Consider the following 18,026-nt stretch of genomic DNA (forward strand, 5'->3'; position numbering starts at 1 on the left):
CAATACACAAAGCCTGCTGGTCTCCTTCTGCCCATCCCCCCACTTGTGCATGCACTTTCTCAAATAAATAAATATTAAAAAAAAAAAACAAAAAAAGAGAACCATATGATCATTTAAAAGACCCAGAAAAAGCATTTGACAAGTAGAACAACCATTTGTGGTAAAAACCCTCAACAAAGTAGGTTTGAAGTGAACATACCTCAACATAATAAAGGCCATATATGAAAAACCCACAGCTAACATCATTCTAAATGGGGAAAAACTGAGAGCTTTTCCTCCATGGTCAGGAACAAGACAGGGATGTCCATTATCACCACTTTTACTCAACAGAGTACCAGAAGTCCTAGACACAGCAATCAGACAACAAAAAGTAGTAATAGACATCCAAATTGACAGGAAGAAGTAAAACTTTCACTATTTACATATGACATGATACTACATAGAAAACCTGAAGGACTCCACCAAAAAACCACTACAATTGATAAACAAATTCAATAAAATTGCATGGGACGCCTGGGTGGCTCAGTGATTGAGCATCTGCCTTCGGCTCAGGGTGTGATCCCAGGACCCGGAATTGAGTCCCACATCGGACTCCCTTCGAGGAGCCTGCTTCTCCCTCTGCCTGTGTCTCTGCCCCTCTCTCTCTGTCTCTCATGAATAAATAAATAAAATATTTAAAAATAAAATAAAATCACAGAATACAAAATTGCTATACAGAAATCTACTGTATTTCTTTTTTAAAAAAATATTTATTTCAGAGAAGGAGAGCAGGCAGTGGGACGGGCAGAAGAAGAGGGAGAGAGAAACTCAAGCAGACTCCATGCTGAGTGCAGGATCCAACATGGGACTTGATCTCGACCCTGAGATTAGACTTGACCTGAAACCAAGAGTCAGATACCCAACTGACTGTACCACCCAGGTGCCTCTCTGTTGCATTTCTATACAGTAATAATGAAGCAGCAGAAAGAGAAATTAAGGAACCAATCCCATTTACAATGATAAGATAGTCCTCCTTCCCAACATGGAGCAGTCAGTTAAGATGAAGCTGAACTTGCCAATGCTATAGATGCTCGAGAACCAGCTGAGCCAGGAAGTTTAGTTCTTGTCCGTGTCCATTGCTCAGGTCAAGGGGTACAGACCATGTGGAAGCCAGAAATTGTCCGAATGTGCTGGGGAAAGAATTACTCTTCCCACTGACGAGTTCTCTGTATGTCCCTGGGAAGCTACATGATGTGGAACATGTACTCATTGTTGTGGGAATAGACTATTACGTAGAAAAGATATCTGAGGATGCCAAGAACTTTTTCAAGAGGAAGAGAGATTTCCTCACCAAGCAAATGGAAAAAATCTAGCCAGCTCTGTAGAAGCAAGCCATGAAACAGGCTGTCATGGAGATCATGAGCCAGAAGATTCAGCAGCTCACAGCACTGTGAGAAAATCAGGCTACTCCCAAGGCCTGAGAGCCTGTTTCAGAAATAGGGCAGAGGGACTCTGCTTCAGGGCTTCAGAAACCTGGGACTTTGTGGGTGTGGCTTCCTGGGATCAGGGAAGAGAAAGGTCTAGTATTTAATGCTAATAAGTGTGCAAGCTGGGCAAAATGGCAACAACAACAACAATAATAAATGAAACTAGAAATAAACCTAACCAAAGAGGTGAAAGACCAGTACTCTGAAAACTATGAAACACTGATGAAAGAAACTGAAGACCCAAAAAAATGGAAAGACATTCTATGCTCATGGATAGGAAAAATAAATATTATTAAAATGGTTATACTGGGATCCCTGGGTGGCGCAGTGGTTTAGCGCCTGCCTTTGGCCCAGAGCGCCATCCTAGAGACCCGGGATCGAGTCCCACATCGGGCTCCCTGCATGGAGCCTGCTTCTCCCTCTGCCTGAGTCTCTGCCTCTCTCTCTCTCTCTCTCTCTCTCTCTCTGTCTATCATGAATAAATAAATAAAATCTTAAAAAAATAAAATAAAATGCCTATACTATCCAAAGCAGTCTATACATTTCATTCAGTCCCTATCAAAATACCAACAGCATTTTCCACAAAACTAGAACAATCCTAAATTTGTATGGAACCACAAATGACCCTGAATAGCCAAAGCAATCCTGAAAAAGAAAAGCAAAGCCAGAGGCATCACAGGTTCAGAGTTCAAGTTATATTACAAAGCTGTAGCGATCAAAACAGTATGGTACTGGCACAAAAATAGACACATAAATCCATAGAACAGAATAGAAAACCCAGAAATGAACCCACAATTATATGGTCAATTAAGCTTTGACAAAGTAGGAAAGAATATCCAATGGGAAAAAAACAGCCCCTTCAACAAATGGTGCTGGGAAAACTGGACAGCCACATGCAGAAGAATGAATCTATTCTCTTTCCCCATACACAAAACTAAACTCAACATGGATTAAAGACCTAAATGTGAGACTTGAAATGATAAAGGTCCTTGAAGAAAGCACAGGTAGTAATTTCTCTGACATCAGCTGCACCAACTTTTTTCTAGATATGTCTCCTGAGGCCAGGGAAACAAAAGCAAAAATAATCCATCGGGAAACATAAAAATAAAAAGCTTCTGCACAGCAAAGGAAACACTCAAACAAAACTAAAGGCAATCTGCTGAATGGAAGTAGATATTTGCAAATGACATATCTGATAAAGGCTTACTATCCAGAATATATAAAGGACTTCTAAAACTCAACACCCAGAGTACCTTGCATGCCTCAGTCGGTTAAGCAGCTGCCTTCAGCTCAGGCCATGATCTCAGGGTCCTAGGATCAAGCCCCACATGGAGCTCCCTGCTCCCTGCTCAGGGGAGAGTCTGTTTCTTCCTCTGCCCCTCCCCCTGCTCATGAGCTCTCACTCTCTGAAATAAATAAAATCTTAAAAAAATAAAAACACCCAAAAAACAAATAATCCAATTATAAAATGGGCAGAAGAAATGAACAGATATTTCTCCAAAGACATCCAGATGGTCAACAGACACATAAAAACTGCTCAACATCAGTCATCAATAGGAAAGTGAAAATCAAAACTACAATGAGAGATCATCTCACACCTGTCAGAATGACTAAAATCAACAACACAAAACACAACAGGTGCTGCAGAGGACGTGGAGAAAGCGGAACCCTCGTGCACTATTGGTGGGAATGCAAACTGGTGCAGTCACTGTGGAAGACGGAATGGAGGTTCCTCAAAAAGTTAAAAATGGAACTACCTATGATCCAGCAATCACAATACTAGGTATATACCCAAAGAACCAAAAAATACTGATTCAAAGGGACACATGCACCCCCATGTTTACTGCAGCATTATTTGCAATAGCCAAATTATGGAAATAGCCTGTGTCCATGGACGGATGAATGGATAAAGAAGATGTGGTGTACACACACGAGTATTTTTCAATCATTAAAAAAAAGAATAAAATCTTGCCATTTGCAACAAAATGGATGGAGCTAGATTGTATTATGCTAAGTGAAATAAGTCAGAGAAAGACAAATTCCACCGTATGTGGAATTCCACCGTATCTGGAATTTAAGAAACAAAACAAATGAGCAAAGAAGGAAAAAAAGAGGGCAAGTGAGAGAAAGGCAAACCAAGAAACAGACTCTTAACTATAGAGTACTGATGGTTACCAGGGGAGGGGGGGGAGGGCTGGAAGGATGGGTTAAGTAGGTAATGGGGAGGGATTAAGGGGTACACTTCTGATGAGCACCAGGTGATGTATCATGGAAGTGTTGAATCACTATTGGTGCAGCTGAAACTGATATTACACTGTATGTTAATTGGAATTTTTTAAAGATTGCTTTTTAAAGATTTTATTTATTCATAAGAGACACACACACACAGAGAGAGGCAGAGACACAAGCAGAGGGAGAAGCAGGCTCCCCGCAGGGACCCAGACAAGGGACTCGATCCCAGGACCCCGGAATCTTGCCCTGAGCTGCAGGCAGAGGCTAAACCACTGAGCAACCCAGGCTTCCTTTAAGATTATTTTAGAGAGAGAATGGACAAGTGGAGGGACAGAGGAAGAGGGAGAGGGAGAGAATCGTCAAGTAGACTCCTTGCTGAATGTGGAGCCTTGACACAGGGCTTGATCCCATGTGAGATCATGATCTGAGCCAAAACCAAGAGTCAGATGCTTAACCAATTGAGCCAGGTGCCGCAACTAACTGGAATTTAAATAAGAACTTTTAAAAAATGCCCCAAATAAATAAATACCTCCTAATAAATTCCTGACTACATATATTTTTAAAGAGAGAGAGAGAAAGGATCAGAAAGTCCCCTGTGTCACCACAGGAGGTAAAATACCCTTGAGGAAACAAAGAGTCTGCTTTATTGACAGGGAAGGGGCTCCCCTAGATAGCAACCCATCTGTCTTGGAAAGGGAGGGTAATTTGAATTCCTATGTGTTCTGGAGACCCTCCAGTGCTGCCCTTAGAAAGGCTGGATGGGAAAGGGATCTTGTGGGGGGCCCTGTGAAAGGAGAGGCACCTAGCACTTGCTGATGTGGGACCCCAGGGAGGGCTGGGGGCAGCAGTTCTGGACTGTGAGGGCACTTTCCCCGCAATGGTGCTGATTCAGACACTGAGGAAACAGAAGTGAGTGCCTGGGGTTGCTTTCTCTCCCTTCACTCTTCAAAGACCCAAAGTAAGGTATCAGGATCCCTGGGTGGCTCAGTGGTTGAGTGTCTGCCTTTGGCTCAGGGCGTGGTCCGGGGGTCCTGGGATGAAGTCCCACATCCGGCTCCCTGCAGGGAGCCTGTTCTCCCTCTGCCTATATCTCTGCCTCTCTCTGTGTGTTTTTCTCATGAATAAATAAATAAAATCTTAAAAAAACAAAACAAAAAACAAAAACAAAAACAAAACAAAGTAAGGTATCATAACTAATCGGGGGTAGTGGTGGGGGGCATCCTTGAGGTGCTGTTTGCACAGTGACATGGTGTGGCCAGAGCAGCATCACAGTTCTAGTTGCAGGGACTGGCTGGACAATGGAGTTTCTTCAGTGTGGAAGGCACAAGTTACCTCAAGCCTCCAGTTTGGAGATGCTGGTGTGTGTGTATGCTCGTCTCATCTGCCTCCGCCTTGCTGGAGAAGGTTGTACCTGTCCTGAAGTCACAGGGAGGAGCCCTGCAGGAAGCCTCAGCATTATTGTCTGGTTTTAGAAGATTAGAGCAATGCTTTATTTTGCACATCGCTTTAAAATATTTTCGTTGTGTATCCATCCTCTCATCTGCTTCTCATAACACTCTGTGAGGCAGGCAGGAAGAAACTCCCATTTTCTCACAGAGAGGACTGGCTCCTCTTGAGACCACTTAACGGGAGACTGTCTTCCTCCTGCTGCTTCCTTGCACATACTATTCCATGGCCCAGTCCAGGGCATACAAGAAAAGATGAGACTGAGGTTGTCAGAAGCTTCTAGTCTGGTAGGAAAAGCAAAATAAGAACATCTAGTGGGGCACTTGGGTGGCTCAGTAGTTGAGCATCTCTCTCTGGCTCAGGTCATGATCCCACAATCCTGGGATCAAGTCCCACGTGGGGCTCCCCGCAGGGACCCTGCTTCCTCCTCTAAGTCTCTGCCTCTCTGTGTGTCCCTCATGAATAAATAAAATAGTAAAAATAAAGAATACCAGTGGAACATGAGAAACTAGGTGTAGTAACAAACTATCACTGTGATAGACCATTTTTTTCCAAATGAGTTTTTATTGTTATTATTTTTTAAAGGTTTATTTATTTATTTGAGAGCATGTGCAACTACAAGTGAGAAGGGGGCAAGGCAGAGGGTGAGGGAGAGAGAACCTCAAGCAGACTCCATGCTGAGCACAGAGCCTGACATAGGACTTTCTCTCACGACCCCTATATCATGACCTGAGCCAAAATCAAGAGTCAGACACTTAACTGAGCCACCCAAGTGCCCCCAAAATGAATTTTAAAATCACCTTGCTGAATGCAAGAATTTCTCTTGAGGGGATCCCTGGGTGGTGCAGAGGTTTAGCACCTGCCTTTGGCCCGAGGCGTGATCCTGGAGACCCGGGATCGAGTCCCACGTCGGGCTCCCGGTGCGTGGAGCCTGCTTCTCCCTCTGCCTGTGTCTCTGCCTCTCTCTTTCTCTCTCTGTGACTATCATAAATAAATAAAAATAAAAAAAAGCTTTAAAAAAAAAGAATTTCTCTTGAAACAAAAGAAAAACTACCCAAAAGTACAGAAGAGTATATTGAAGATATATGGCCAGAAAACAGCAAGGTGGAGGGGGAGTAAAAATACACTAGAGAGGATCGTCAAACTCCAACTTTGGTTCTTTGGGAAAAAAATACTAATAAAATTGACAACTTTTTTTAAAATTTTATTTATTTATTCATGAGAGACACACACACAGAGAGAGAGAGAGAGAGGCAGAGACACAGACGGAGGGAGAAGCAGGCTCCATGCCGGGTGCCCGACATGGGACTTGATCCCAGGAATCCAGGATTGCACCCTGGGCCAAAGGCAGGCGCTAAACTGCTGAGCCATCCAGGGATCCCGAAAGACATAACTTTAAAAGAATTCTCTTAATAACTTGAAATTATTTATTTATTTATCTATTTATGGGGGGGGGGGAAGGAGGGAGAGAGGAGAGCCCAGGGAGAGGGAGAAGCAGGCACCTCACTCTGCAGGGAGCCCAACATGAGGCTCCTGGGACTCTGGGATCATGACCTGAGCCAAAGGCAGATGCTTGACTGAGCTACCCAGGTGCCCTTTGAGGCAATGATTTATTGAAACAAAAAAGAAAACAAATCAGAATGAAGAAAAAAATCAATCTGACATTAAAAGACCAGTTCACCAAGACACATTATAAGAAGAATGGAAATGGAAGCTATAAACTGAAAGAAGTTAACCGTATTATATAATCATCAAAGAATTACTGCGTAAAGTCTCTATAGGGGCGCCTGGGTGGCTCATTTGGTTAAGTGTCCAACTCTTGGTTTGGCTCAGATTCTTTCTTTTTTAAAAGATTTTATTTATTTATTCATGAGAGACACAGAGAGAGTGAGAGAAAGGCAGAGACACAGGCAGAGGGAGAAGCAGGCTCCATGCAGGGAGCCCAACATGGGACTGGATCCCAGATCTCCGGGATCAGGCCCTGGGCTGAAGGCAGGTGCTAAACCGCTGAGCCACCTGGGCTGCCCCTTTAGCTCAGATTCTGATCTCAGGGTCGTCAGGCTCTGCACTCAGCATGGAATCTGCTTGAGATTTTCTCCCCCTCTGGTCCTCACACTCATGCGTGCTCTCTCTCTCTCTCAAATAGATAAATACATCTTTTTAAGAAGTCGCTAGAGTCTACAGTTTGCGTTAAAAAAAAAAACCTCCCAAAATAACTAACACAAAGATTCACAATATAAGGGGGAAAATGAGCAAGACATGTATGGGCATTTCAATGAAGATAAACCATGATGGCCAAAAAAATCTTTGAAAATATATACAACCGGGGATCCCTGGGTGGCTCAGCGGTTTAGCGTCTGCCTTCAGCCCAGGGCATGACCCTGGAGTCCTGGGATCGAGTCCCACGTTGGGCTCACTGCACGGAGCCTGCTTCTCCCTCTGCCTGTGTCTCTGCCTCTCTCTGTGTCTCTCATGAATAAATAAACAAAATCTTAAAAAAAGAAAAAAGGAAAATATATACAATATATACAAGTAGTAATTAGGGAAATGTACATTAAAACCACTGTCAGATATCATTTCATGACTCCCAAATAGGCGAAAATTAAAATCAGCAAACCAACAGCCAGTAAGGACGAGAAGCCTTGATGGATGACCAACACTAATGCCATTGATGGAAATTATTACATTTACTTGCCCTGACCTAGTGGTTCCATTCCACACTTTAGGAAAAGAAAGTCTTGCACACACTCACTGTGAGTAACATCATTCTAATAACTAAAATCTAGGCAAAGAAACCAAACCTCCATGAAGAGAGAAAGATCTATAACTAGTCTGTTCTTGCAACGTAATAAATAGAAGACCGTGCCTAATACTGTCATTAGTTTCATGTGCTGGTTGAGAGCTCAGAGCCGCTAGTCCCAATTAAAATATATAAAGTGGGGATCCCTGGGTGGCGCAGCGGTTTGGCGCCTGCCTTTGGCCCGGGGCGCGATCCTGGAGACCCGGGATCGAATCCCACATCGGGCTCCCGGTGCATGGAGCCTGCTTCTCCCTCTGCCTGTGTCTCTGCCTCTCTCTCTCTCTCTCTCTCTCTGTGTGTGACTATCATAAATAAAAAAAAAAAAAAATATATATATATATATATATATATATATATATATATATAAAGTGCAAGATACATACTTAGATTTAGAAGGTTTAGCACCCCCCCCCCAAAAAAAGATAATGCAGAGCACCTTTAATCTTCTATACTGGTATCACATTGAAATGAGATCTTGGATTAAATTAAATAAAATCAACCTCAGATGCTTTGCTTCTTATTTAATCGGCTTTTAAAAACATTCAAATCCAAAAAAACCTTCAAATCCCTCTGCTTCTACTTGACAAGCAAGCCAGAAAGCCTTCGTCCTCCTTGCTTAACTGGCTTTTAAAACACTTCAAATCCAGAATGAAATCTTGCCATTTGCAAGCACGTGGGTGGAACTAGAGGGCATTAAGCTAAGAGAAACCAGTCAAAACCAGATACCATATGATTTCACTCCTAGGGACACCCGGGGAGGGGGTGCTCAGCGGTTGAGCATCTCCCTTTGGCTAAGGTCATGATCTCGGGGTCCTGGGATCCAGTCCCACATCATCCAGCTCCCTGTGGGGAGCCTCTGCCTAATTCACTGTGTCTCTCATGAATAAATAAAGTCTTAAAAAGAGAGAGAGAGAGAGAGAGAGAGAGAGAGAGAGAGAGAGAGATATTTCACTCCTGTGTGGAATTTAAGAAACGCAACAGGGGAAAGGAAGGAAAAACAAAGACAAAAACAGGCAAATCATAAGAGACTCAACTATAGGAAACAAGGTTGCTGGAGGGGATGGGGTAATTGGGGGACAGGCATCACGCAGGGCACTTGATTTAAGGAACACTGGGTGTCATATGCAACTGGCGGATCACTAAACTCTACGCCTGAAATTAATAATACAGAATGTGCTAACTAAATTAAACTTTTAAACTAAAAAAAAAAAAAAGCAATTAAAAAAAGAATGCCTTTAAGGGACACCTGGGTGGTTCAGCGGTTGAGCTTTTGGCTCAGGGCGAGATCCCAGTCGGGGGATCGAGTCCCACTTCGGGCTCCCTCCGGGGAGCCTCTGCCTGTTTCTCTGCGTCTCATGAATAAACAAGATCTTTAAAAACAAAAACCTGGGGGGTGGGGGTGACTGGGTGACGGGCACTGAGGGGGACACTTGACGGGATGAGCACTGGGTGTTATTCTGTATGTTGGCAAATTGAACACCAATAAAAAATAAATTTATTATTAAAAAAAATAAATGTGGGTGCCTGGGTGGCTCAGTGGTTGAGCATCTGCCTTTTTCTCAGGTCATGATCCCAAGGTCCTGGGATCGAGTCCCACATCGGGTTCCCCGCAGGGGGCCTGCTTCTCCCTCTGCCTGTGTCTCTGCCTCTGTGTCTCTCATAAATAAATAAATAAAACTTAAAAAAATAAATGTAAAAAGAAAAACAAAAACAAAAACCTTTTAAATCCCCTTATTTGTAGTCGACCACAGAATCAGAAGCAAAAAAAAGAGATACCAACACACAAAAAACTCAAACTATTTACACTCCCATAACTTGAAGCAAAAAAACCTTTTAAACCTAAAATTACAACAATAGTGAGTATAAATACAGCGAAATAACACGCTGATTCTCAACCGTGCTAAGAAAACGAAAAAGAAACTCGCTTCCTTCCCATCAGCAAGTGAACCCTAAAGCTTCCGCAGGAATTACTAAAAAAAAAAAAAAAAAAAAAAAAAAAAAAAAAACCCTACAATTGTCTTTTTTTTTCACGACATCACGTAGCCTTGCAGACACAAGGCCTCAAAAAATTAGTCTAAGACTCAGAGTTGTTCCTCTCCACGGAAATCTTTAGTAAAAGGCGAAAGATTTATACGATCTGAAGAGAAACCAGAGTATGCGCAGTAAGGGTCTAACTCCCACCTCAGGTAAAAAGTACCCCTAGTACGCTGATGGTGTCTAATTCACGCAAGACCCCGTGCCTGAATAAAAGTTTTCAGGTTACTCTATAAGCAGAGATCTAACTGTAAGATATGTGAGTAGAAGGATTTTTTTAAATGTTCTCGTTTTAAACTTGTACCGTGTGCAGTGCACTGTGGGTATGCAAATAACCGCTCTTCCGCTTAGGAAACTAGGTTAATATCCACGCTGTACCTCGGCGTCACCAGTAGGGGGCGAGCCGGAGGTTTGGCTGACGTGGGATCTAAACGCCCTATTGATGAGACTTATCAATAGGGTTTTATGCTTTGTTTTATTTTATTTTATTTAAAATATTTTATTTATTTATTCATGAGAGACACACACAGAGAGAGAGAGAGAGAGAGAGAGAGAGAGAGCAGAGACACAGGCAGAGAGAAAGAGAAGCAGGCTCCTTGCAGGGAGCCTGATGTGGGACTGGATCCCGGGACCCCAGGGTCACTCCCTGGGCTGAAGGTGGGCACTAAACTGCTGAGTCACCAGGGCTGCCAATGGTTCTATGGGGGTTTTTGTTGTTGTTGTTTTTTAGGTTCTATGTTTTATATATGTGCACGCCTGAGTTTGATTTCTGTTGAGTAAAGACTTTGCCATTAAATAGAAAAAGAGAAAATTAGCAAATGAGTGATTGATACAGAATTCAGGTCCTTCCCTCAGTGGGGAGTGAGAGGTACGGCTGGGAGGAGCACACAAGGGTTGATAATAGTCTTAAGCTTCATGGTAGGTGCAGGGTGTTTGTTTGTTTGCCCTTGTTTTAACTGTGCACCTTCAGGGTATACGGTCTTCAACATTCTGCATTTTTCAGAAGAATTCTTGACAGTGTCCTGTTTAAAACTGGAGGCTGCTTGCTTTTGGCTTCAGGTTTCCTGCCCCACCTGCTGCTGCTTTGGGAAATGAAGCTACTGCTCCAGTTTCCGATTCCGGGTGTCCTTAGCCCATGCTCTTACTTTTTTTTTTTTTTTTTTTAAGTTTATTTATTCATTATTTAAAGTAATCTCTAAATCCAATGTGTGCCTTGAACTTATGATCCCAAGATCAAGAGTCAGGTGCTTGTTGGATTGAGCCAGCCAGGCATCCCACCCTTAGAGTATGCTTTTAAAATGTGCTATTCTCTCCTCTGTGGCGCTCAGTTACTGGATCCGACCTGCCTGCACAGGTTCCCTAACTATTGTGGTGACTGAACAACCTTGAGAAAGGACATTGCAGCTCCTTTTTTTTTTCTGGCTGATTGTATACACATTTTCCTTCCCAACTTTGACACCTTATCTACTTATTTTTTAAAGATTTTATTTATTCATTCATGAGAGACACACAGAGAGGCAGAGACACTGGCAGAGGAAGAAGCAGGAAGACCGATGTGGGGCTTGATCCTGTGACTCCAGGGTCACGCCCTGGGAGGAAGGCAGGTGCTAAACCACTGAGCCACCCAGGGATCCCCTGACACTTTCTTTAAATTGGCACTTTCCCTCCCACTTTGCTGGTTCCTTGGCTTGTAACAAGTCAATCATATGTGACATCTATTTTATTTAAAAGGTATATTTTTAAAATTTTTTATTTATTCATGAGAGACACAGAGACTGAGACAGAGATATAGGCAGAGGGAGAAGCAGGCTCTCCACTGAGCAGGGAGCCTGATGTGGAACTCGATCTGGGATCAGGCCCTGAGCCAAAGGCAGATGCTCAACCACTGAGCTACCCAGGTGCCCCTTACATTTCATATTTGAAAAAATCCAATACAATTTTATAGGTTTTTTTTTAATTTTTATTTATGATAGTCACACACACACAGAGAGAGAGAGAGAGAGACAGGCAGAGGGAGAAGCAGGCTCCATGCACCGTGAGCCTGACGTGGGATTCGATCCCAGATCTCCAGGATTGCGCCCTGGGCCAAAGGCAGGCGCCAAACCACTGCGCCACCCAGAGATCCCTCCAATACAATTTTTTTTTTCAATACAATTTTAAAACAGCTTTACTGGATATAGGATTCACTTGCCATACAATTAATCCATTTAAAGTGTATAATTCAGTGGTTTTTTAGTATATTCAGAGTTGTGCAGTCATCACCACAATTTAATTTTAGAACTTTTTTTGTCACTTCAAAGAGAACTCTACTCATTGGCAGTTACTCCCTCTCCCCTGCCACACACACACACTCCCTGTTCATCAGACTCTGGAAACCACTAATCTACTTCCTGTCCCTAAAGTGCCTATTCTGGATATTTCATATAAATGGAAGTAAACAATCTGTGGCCTCTTGTGACTGGTTTCTTAGAGAAATGTTTGTTAGGTTCATCCATGCATACATTTGTTTTGATACTTGTGTGTGCTTGCTGTATTTCACAATGTAATGGAAATTAGAGACCCGTGACCATGCACAGAGTGGGAACTTTGCAGCCTTTTCCCAAGGCCTGTGACGGGGTAATAGCTCCCATCACAGGCCTTGGCCAGGGGCTAAGGCACTAAGGGAACAGGAAAGGAGCAATTCTGTGCACTCTGAAGAGTATTTCCCTGTTCCTAAGTTTTAGGGGATATTCACCTTCTGGACTTTGTTCTGCTTCATTATGAAAGGGTCCTGGAAAAAAATAAAAAAAAATTAAAAAAATAAAAATGAAAGGGTCCTGGGCAGCTTTCACTGGTTAGAGAACCACAAGGAAGGTTGGCTATTCATTCATTCATTCATTCATTCATTTTAGCATCCCAGGCTCCATAGAGAATCATGGAGTTCCCAGGGCTTCTGAATCCAAAGCCTGACCCCATGTCTGATTGCAAATGTGGAGTTCAAGGGAGGGACTGGAACAATTTCATTGTTTATGATGTGGCTGGCTCTTCCATTCCTGGCAACAATTCATACTGATATTTAATATAAGATATAACCTGAAAAACAAACAAAAAAAAATAGACCACAAAATCCTTTAATTGGAATTTTTGACTGAAATTTTTATTCTTGTATTCTTTTTGACTCTAAAGAGAAACATTACATTTTATTTACATGTGGTGTTTCAACTGGCATTCTTCATTAGATTAGGCAGATTCCCTTCTATTTCTAGTATGTCAAGATTGATATACATGTATGTATAGTGAATGAGTATTTGAGTTCATTAAATACTTTTTCTGCACTCGTGGGATTATTATTAAATGGCTTTGCTCCTATCTCTTCCAGTGGAGGTCTGCATTAAGAGATTGTTAAAATCATCCTTACGTGTTCTTGTAGGTTGTTCTCTGGTTCCTATTCGTTGTGATCAGATCCCAGGGAGCACAGCTACAAGTAGCAGGTCTGAGCCTAGGAGCAACACCTAACCCTTACAGATTTTACAGTGGAGAGAGACTCTCCTGTGAAAGATGGATTAAACCTTAGGTCTCAGCTCCTGTCCCCAGATGTACCTTCTTTCTAGGACTCCTTGCTCATTTTTGCTGCAGCCTCTCTACTGGCCACAAGGAGGCGCTGCTTCTCTTCAGTGCTCAGTTCCTGCAACAAGGCCCACCTCTAAGGTCTGGGAGTCCAATGTTTTGCTCTTAGAGCTCCTGAGAGAATTCTGAAAATATATATTCCTTGTGCACACTTTAAAGATCATATGTATAGTTTCCATAAGATAACTTACACTATCATTCATTTAAATAGAAGCAAAGGTGGACATTTCATGCATTGTAAATATTGATACTCTATTATATCACTTTAAAATGCAATCAATGGAAGATAAATGCCTTGAGAGATTTGATACCTACCATCATACTTTTTAAAAAAGATTTATTTTTTCATTTGAGAGAGAGTGAGCATGTGAGCAGGAGGGACAGAGGGAGAGGGAGAGAATCTCAAGCAGATTCCATGCTGAATGGGGAGGACAATGGGGCTCGATCCCACAGCCCCAAGATCTTGACCAGAACCAAAAACAAGAGTCCATTGCCCAAGCAAGTGTGCTACCCGGGGGCCCCTTATTATAAAAATTTAAAATTTTCCTTTCTCTTCTCAAAGTTGTTTTTCTACTTCCATTTCACTAATAATTTAATACAAATTTTTTTTTAGATTTTATTTATTTATTCATGAGAGACACACAGAGAAAGAGGCAGAGACACAGGCAAAGGGAGAAGCAGGCCCCATGCAGAGAACTTGATGTGGGACTTGATCCCGGGACTGCGGGATCATGCCCTGAGCCTAAGGCAGACGCTCAACTGCTGAGCCACTCAGGCGTCCCAATACAAATATTTTTATACCAGAAAATGTTTTATTGATTACTCAATCGTATTTCACTATGACAAAATAAGTACATTAATTGAATTTTAAAACATTTTCCAGTGTTTTAACTTAAAATACTATGTATTAATTGTTTTTCTGGATTAATTTATTATTGCGATTATTAGTAAGACACACTTGGCCCATACAACATAAACATACTACAAGTTTTGGTAATTATTAAACATAAAAGTGTCATTGTATTGGAAATACATTTTTTTTTAGAATTGAGATTTTTTATTTATTTTATTTATTTATTATTATTAATTTTTTATTTATGATAGTCACACACACAGAGAGAGAGAGAGAGAGAGAGAGGCAGAGACATAGGCAGAGGGAGAAGCAGGCTCCATGCATCGGGAGCCCGACGTGGGATTCGATCCCGGGTCTCCAGGATCGCGCCCTGGGCCAAAGGCAGGCGCCAAACCGCTGCGCCACCCAGGGATCCCCTGGAAATACATTTCTTAATTAAATGGACGCATGCTACTTATTGCCGGGAAAGACAGGGTTTCTTTCCAATGCCTTTTTTTGTTTGTTTTTTGTTTTTATAGCTGTAACCTAAGAAATCTTGTTCCCATAAGTCAGTGGATGGAGTTTCAACAGCGTCAGTCACTACCATACAATGAACTATTAGTGGCAAACAAATTAAGTCCTTAAATTTTGTTGAAAGAAAAGATTTGGAAATTTTTTAATTTACCAAAGAATTCTTAAAAGTTTATAAAAGAGGGATCCCTGGGTGGCGCAGCGGTTTGGCGCCTGCCTTTGGCCCAGGGCGTGATCCTGGAGACCCTGGATCGAATCCCACGTCGGGCTCCCGGTGCATGGAGCCTGCTTCTCCCTCTGCCTATGTCTCTGCCTCTCTCTCTCTCTCTCTCTCTCTGTGACTATCATAAATAAATAAAAATTAAAAGAAAGTTTATAAAAGAATTTGTTGTCCAGATTCATTTATTTCCTCCAAGTTGATGTAAATAATTTCACATTGACATTTGTTGGGAGCCCCAAAAGTTTTTACATCCACCAGCATTGCACCTTGGTAAGATTCAGGGTGGATTTCAGGAAAATGTTTACCTTATAAAGTGGGAGAAGGGCAATTAGTTAAAGGAGGCAGGAATGGGGTCTTCCATAGATCTCCTAAAGTCACTCACCTGGCCACCTCTCTTTTTAACCCCCAGCCCAGCCCAGCTGCCCTATTGAGATGGTTTAGTAACTCCTGTCTCAGGGTATGGATATTGGGAGCTTCTTAACTTAGGGTAGCAATGATGGAAATCATTATGTTCCAAAATGACAGTCACTACTCCCATGTGACTATTGAGCACTTGAAATGTGACTAGTAAGTCTGAGGAACTGAATTTTGAATTTTATTTAATTAAGGGTAAATAGCCAACATGGGAAGGGGGTACCATATTGGACAGTGCAGAGCTAGGGATTCAGCAATGTTCTAGGCTTGGTTTTCCACTTGATCAAGGGACTGAACTGTTGAGTTTTTGCTCATGGTGGAGAGGAGATGGTAATCCAGTCCCTTTTCTTCTGCAGTTAGATCAAAGCCTCCCTCATCCATAACCCCCACTCCATCACCTCCTTTGCTCCATACTTCGGTACAGAGTATTCCAAAGGCAAATCTTGAGATATTTGAAAGCAACATCTTAAAAATTTTTTTTAAAGATTTTATTTATTTGACACAGAGAGAGAGAGAGAGCACAAGTAAGCAGAGCAAGCAGGCAGAAGTAGAGGGAGAAGCTGAGCAGAGAGCCCAATGCGATGTGGGGCTCAATCCCAGGACCCTGGGATCATGACCTGAGCCAAAGGCAGATGCTTAACTAGGCGCCCCTGAGAACAAAATCTTAAAGTAATATGGGGTTGAAAGGCAGGATGGATGGTAATCCCAGATCCACCCTTCTGACTTTGTGACCTGCACCATTCTGAGTGTCCGTTTCCTCTGGGTTTATTTTTTTTTTTTTCCTCTGGGTTTAAATGAATCTTTTGTCCTGGCTGTCAGCCTTTGGACAGAAATATCCCAAGAAGGAAACAGTGGGCAGGAGTTATTGCCCAATGAGAGACAAGCAAGCTGAGCCTATAAAGTCAAGAGAAAAGCAGTTCAGGTGCTCTGCATCTGTGAATGGTCAAGAGAGGACAGAGGGTAGTTATGCAACATGGGGTAGTTATGAGGATGTAACTCAGGTGAAGGTGGCTGTGATGGCTAATTTTATGTGTCAGCTTGATGGGCCAAGGGATGCGCAGAAAGCTGATAAACATTTCTGGGTGTACTCCTGGAAGAGATTAGCATTTGAATAGTAGAGTGAGTAAAGATCAGTCTCATCACTGCAGAGGGCATTTATCCAACGCAGAGAGGGCCCAAACAGAAAACAAAAAAGGCAGGGGAAGAGCAAATTTACTCTCTGTGCTTGAGCTCGAAGACACATTTTCTATTGTCCTTGGTCTTTGGCACTCCTGGTTCTTGGGCCTTGGACCCAGACTCACAGCACTGGCTCCACTAGTTCTGTTTTTCCAGTTTGAACTGCACACCACCAGCTTTCCTAGGCCTCCAACTTGAAGACAGCAGAGCATAAGATCTCTTCTCAGCCTCCTTAATTGTGTGAGCCAGTTCCTCCTAATAAATCTTTATATTTTTAAAAATCTTTATATTTCTATATATGTTCTATTAGTTTGGGTTGGATTGCCACCAAAAGTTAGGCTAGTGTCTGACTCCGCGGGCTAGAGAAGATACTGTACTGAGAAAATCGCTGAAAAACTGGAGTCCTGAACCCTACCCACAAGGCATGTGGTAAGCACACTGCAAATTTCGAACCCCTTTAAGTGCAGAAAAGTTACTAACTTCTTGCAAAATACAGTACTAGCATGAAATGCTAAAAGATATACTAAGCAAAAATAGAGCAAGGTACACCAACTCCTAGTACCAGCTTATAGAACCAATTTTTAAAAAATATTTTGTTTATTCACAAGAGACACAGAGGAGAAAGAGGAGAGGCAGAAGCAGGCTCCATGCGGACATGGAACTCAAACCTAAGGTCTCCAGGATCACGCCCTGGGCTGAAGGCAACTAGCCAAAGCAAAAACGAAATACAGAACTTAGCACTAAGCACATCAATGGTGAGTAGACACCATTACACTTAGAGGGTGACAGCTTGCTTACCAACATTTTAGTGACCCTCTGATAAGAGCATTTAGTGCCTTAACAGAAGTCCCAAGCGTCTACCTTTATACCTTACAGATAGCCCTGTTTAAAAACAAGGCCTCAAAAAATTGAGTTAAGACTCAGAGTTGTTCCTCTCCACGGAAATCTTTAGTAAAAGGCGAAAGATTTATACGATCTGAAGAGAAACCAGAGTATGACCAAGGTACCTGCTAACTTATTTTTCAGGTAAATGCAACTCCTAGTCCACTGAGGGTGGTTATTTATCACAAGAGTTAGTGCCTACATAAATTTATCCAAGGAATTGGGGAAATAACATCCTTACACTTAGAAAAGTCAAATAAGAATTCTTTTTTTACTTGAAGACAATTATACTGTTTGCAGTGTATTATGGGTATGCAAATAAGTCTGACTAATCACCTTCAGACTCCGGAAATCTTAGTATTCAAAACGGTGCTCTGGTATATAGTA

The 18,026-nt window shown here is 42.2% G+C and overlaps 2 non-coding genes and 1 pseudogene across 2 annotated transcripts; 1 reads left to right on the forward strand and 2 right to left on the reverse strand.

Moving 5' to 3' along the window:
- The first annotated feature begins 1,009 nt into the window (after positions 1-1,009).
- On the forward strand, positions 1,010-1,460 carry LOC129506491 (prefoldin subunit 5-like; annotated as a pseudogene).
- An 8,525-nt stretch (positions 1,461-9,985) lies between these two features.
- LOC129506493 (U5 spliceosomal RNA) lies at positions 9,986-10,101 on the reverse strand. Its single transcript, XR_008663818.1, has one exon. It is a non-coding gene; the product is annotated as a U5 spliceosomal RNA (small nuclear RNA).
- Positions 10,102-17,635: 7,534 nt separating this feature from the next.
- Positions 17,636-17,753, reverse strand: LOC129506494 (U5 spliceosomal RNA). Its single transcript, XR_008663819.1, has one exon. It is a non-coding gene; the product is annotated as a U5 spliceosomal RNA (small nuclear RNA).
- Positions 17,754-18,026: the final 273 nt, after the last annotated feature.

Source organism: Nyctereutes procyonoides, unplaced genomic scaffold (genome assembly GCF_905146905.1).
Source record: "Nyctereutes procyonoides isolate TBG_1078 unplaced genomic scaffold, NYPRO_anot_genome, whole genome shotgun sequence".
NCBI lineage: Eukaryota > Metazoa > Chordata > Mammalia > Carnivora > Canidae > Nyctereutes > Nyctereutes procyonoides.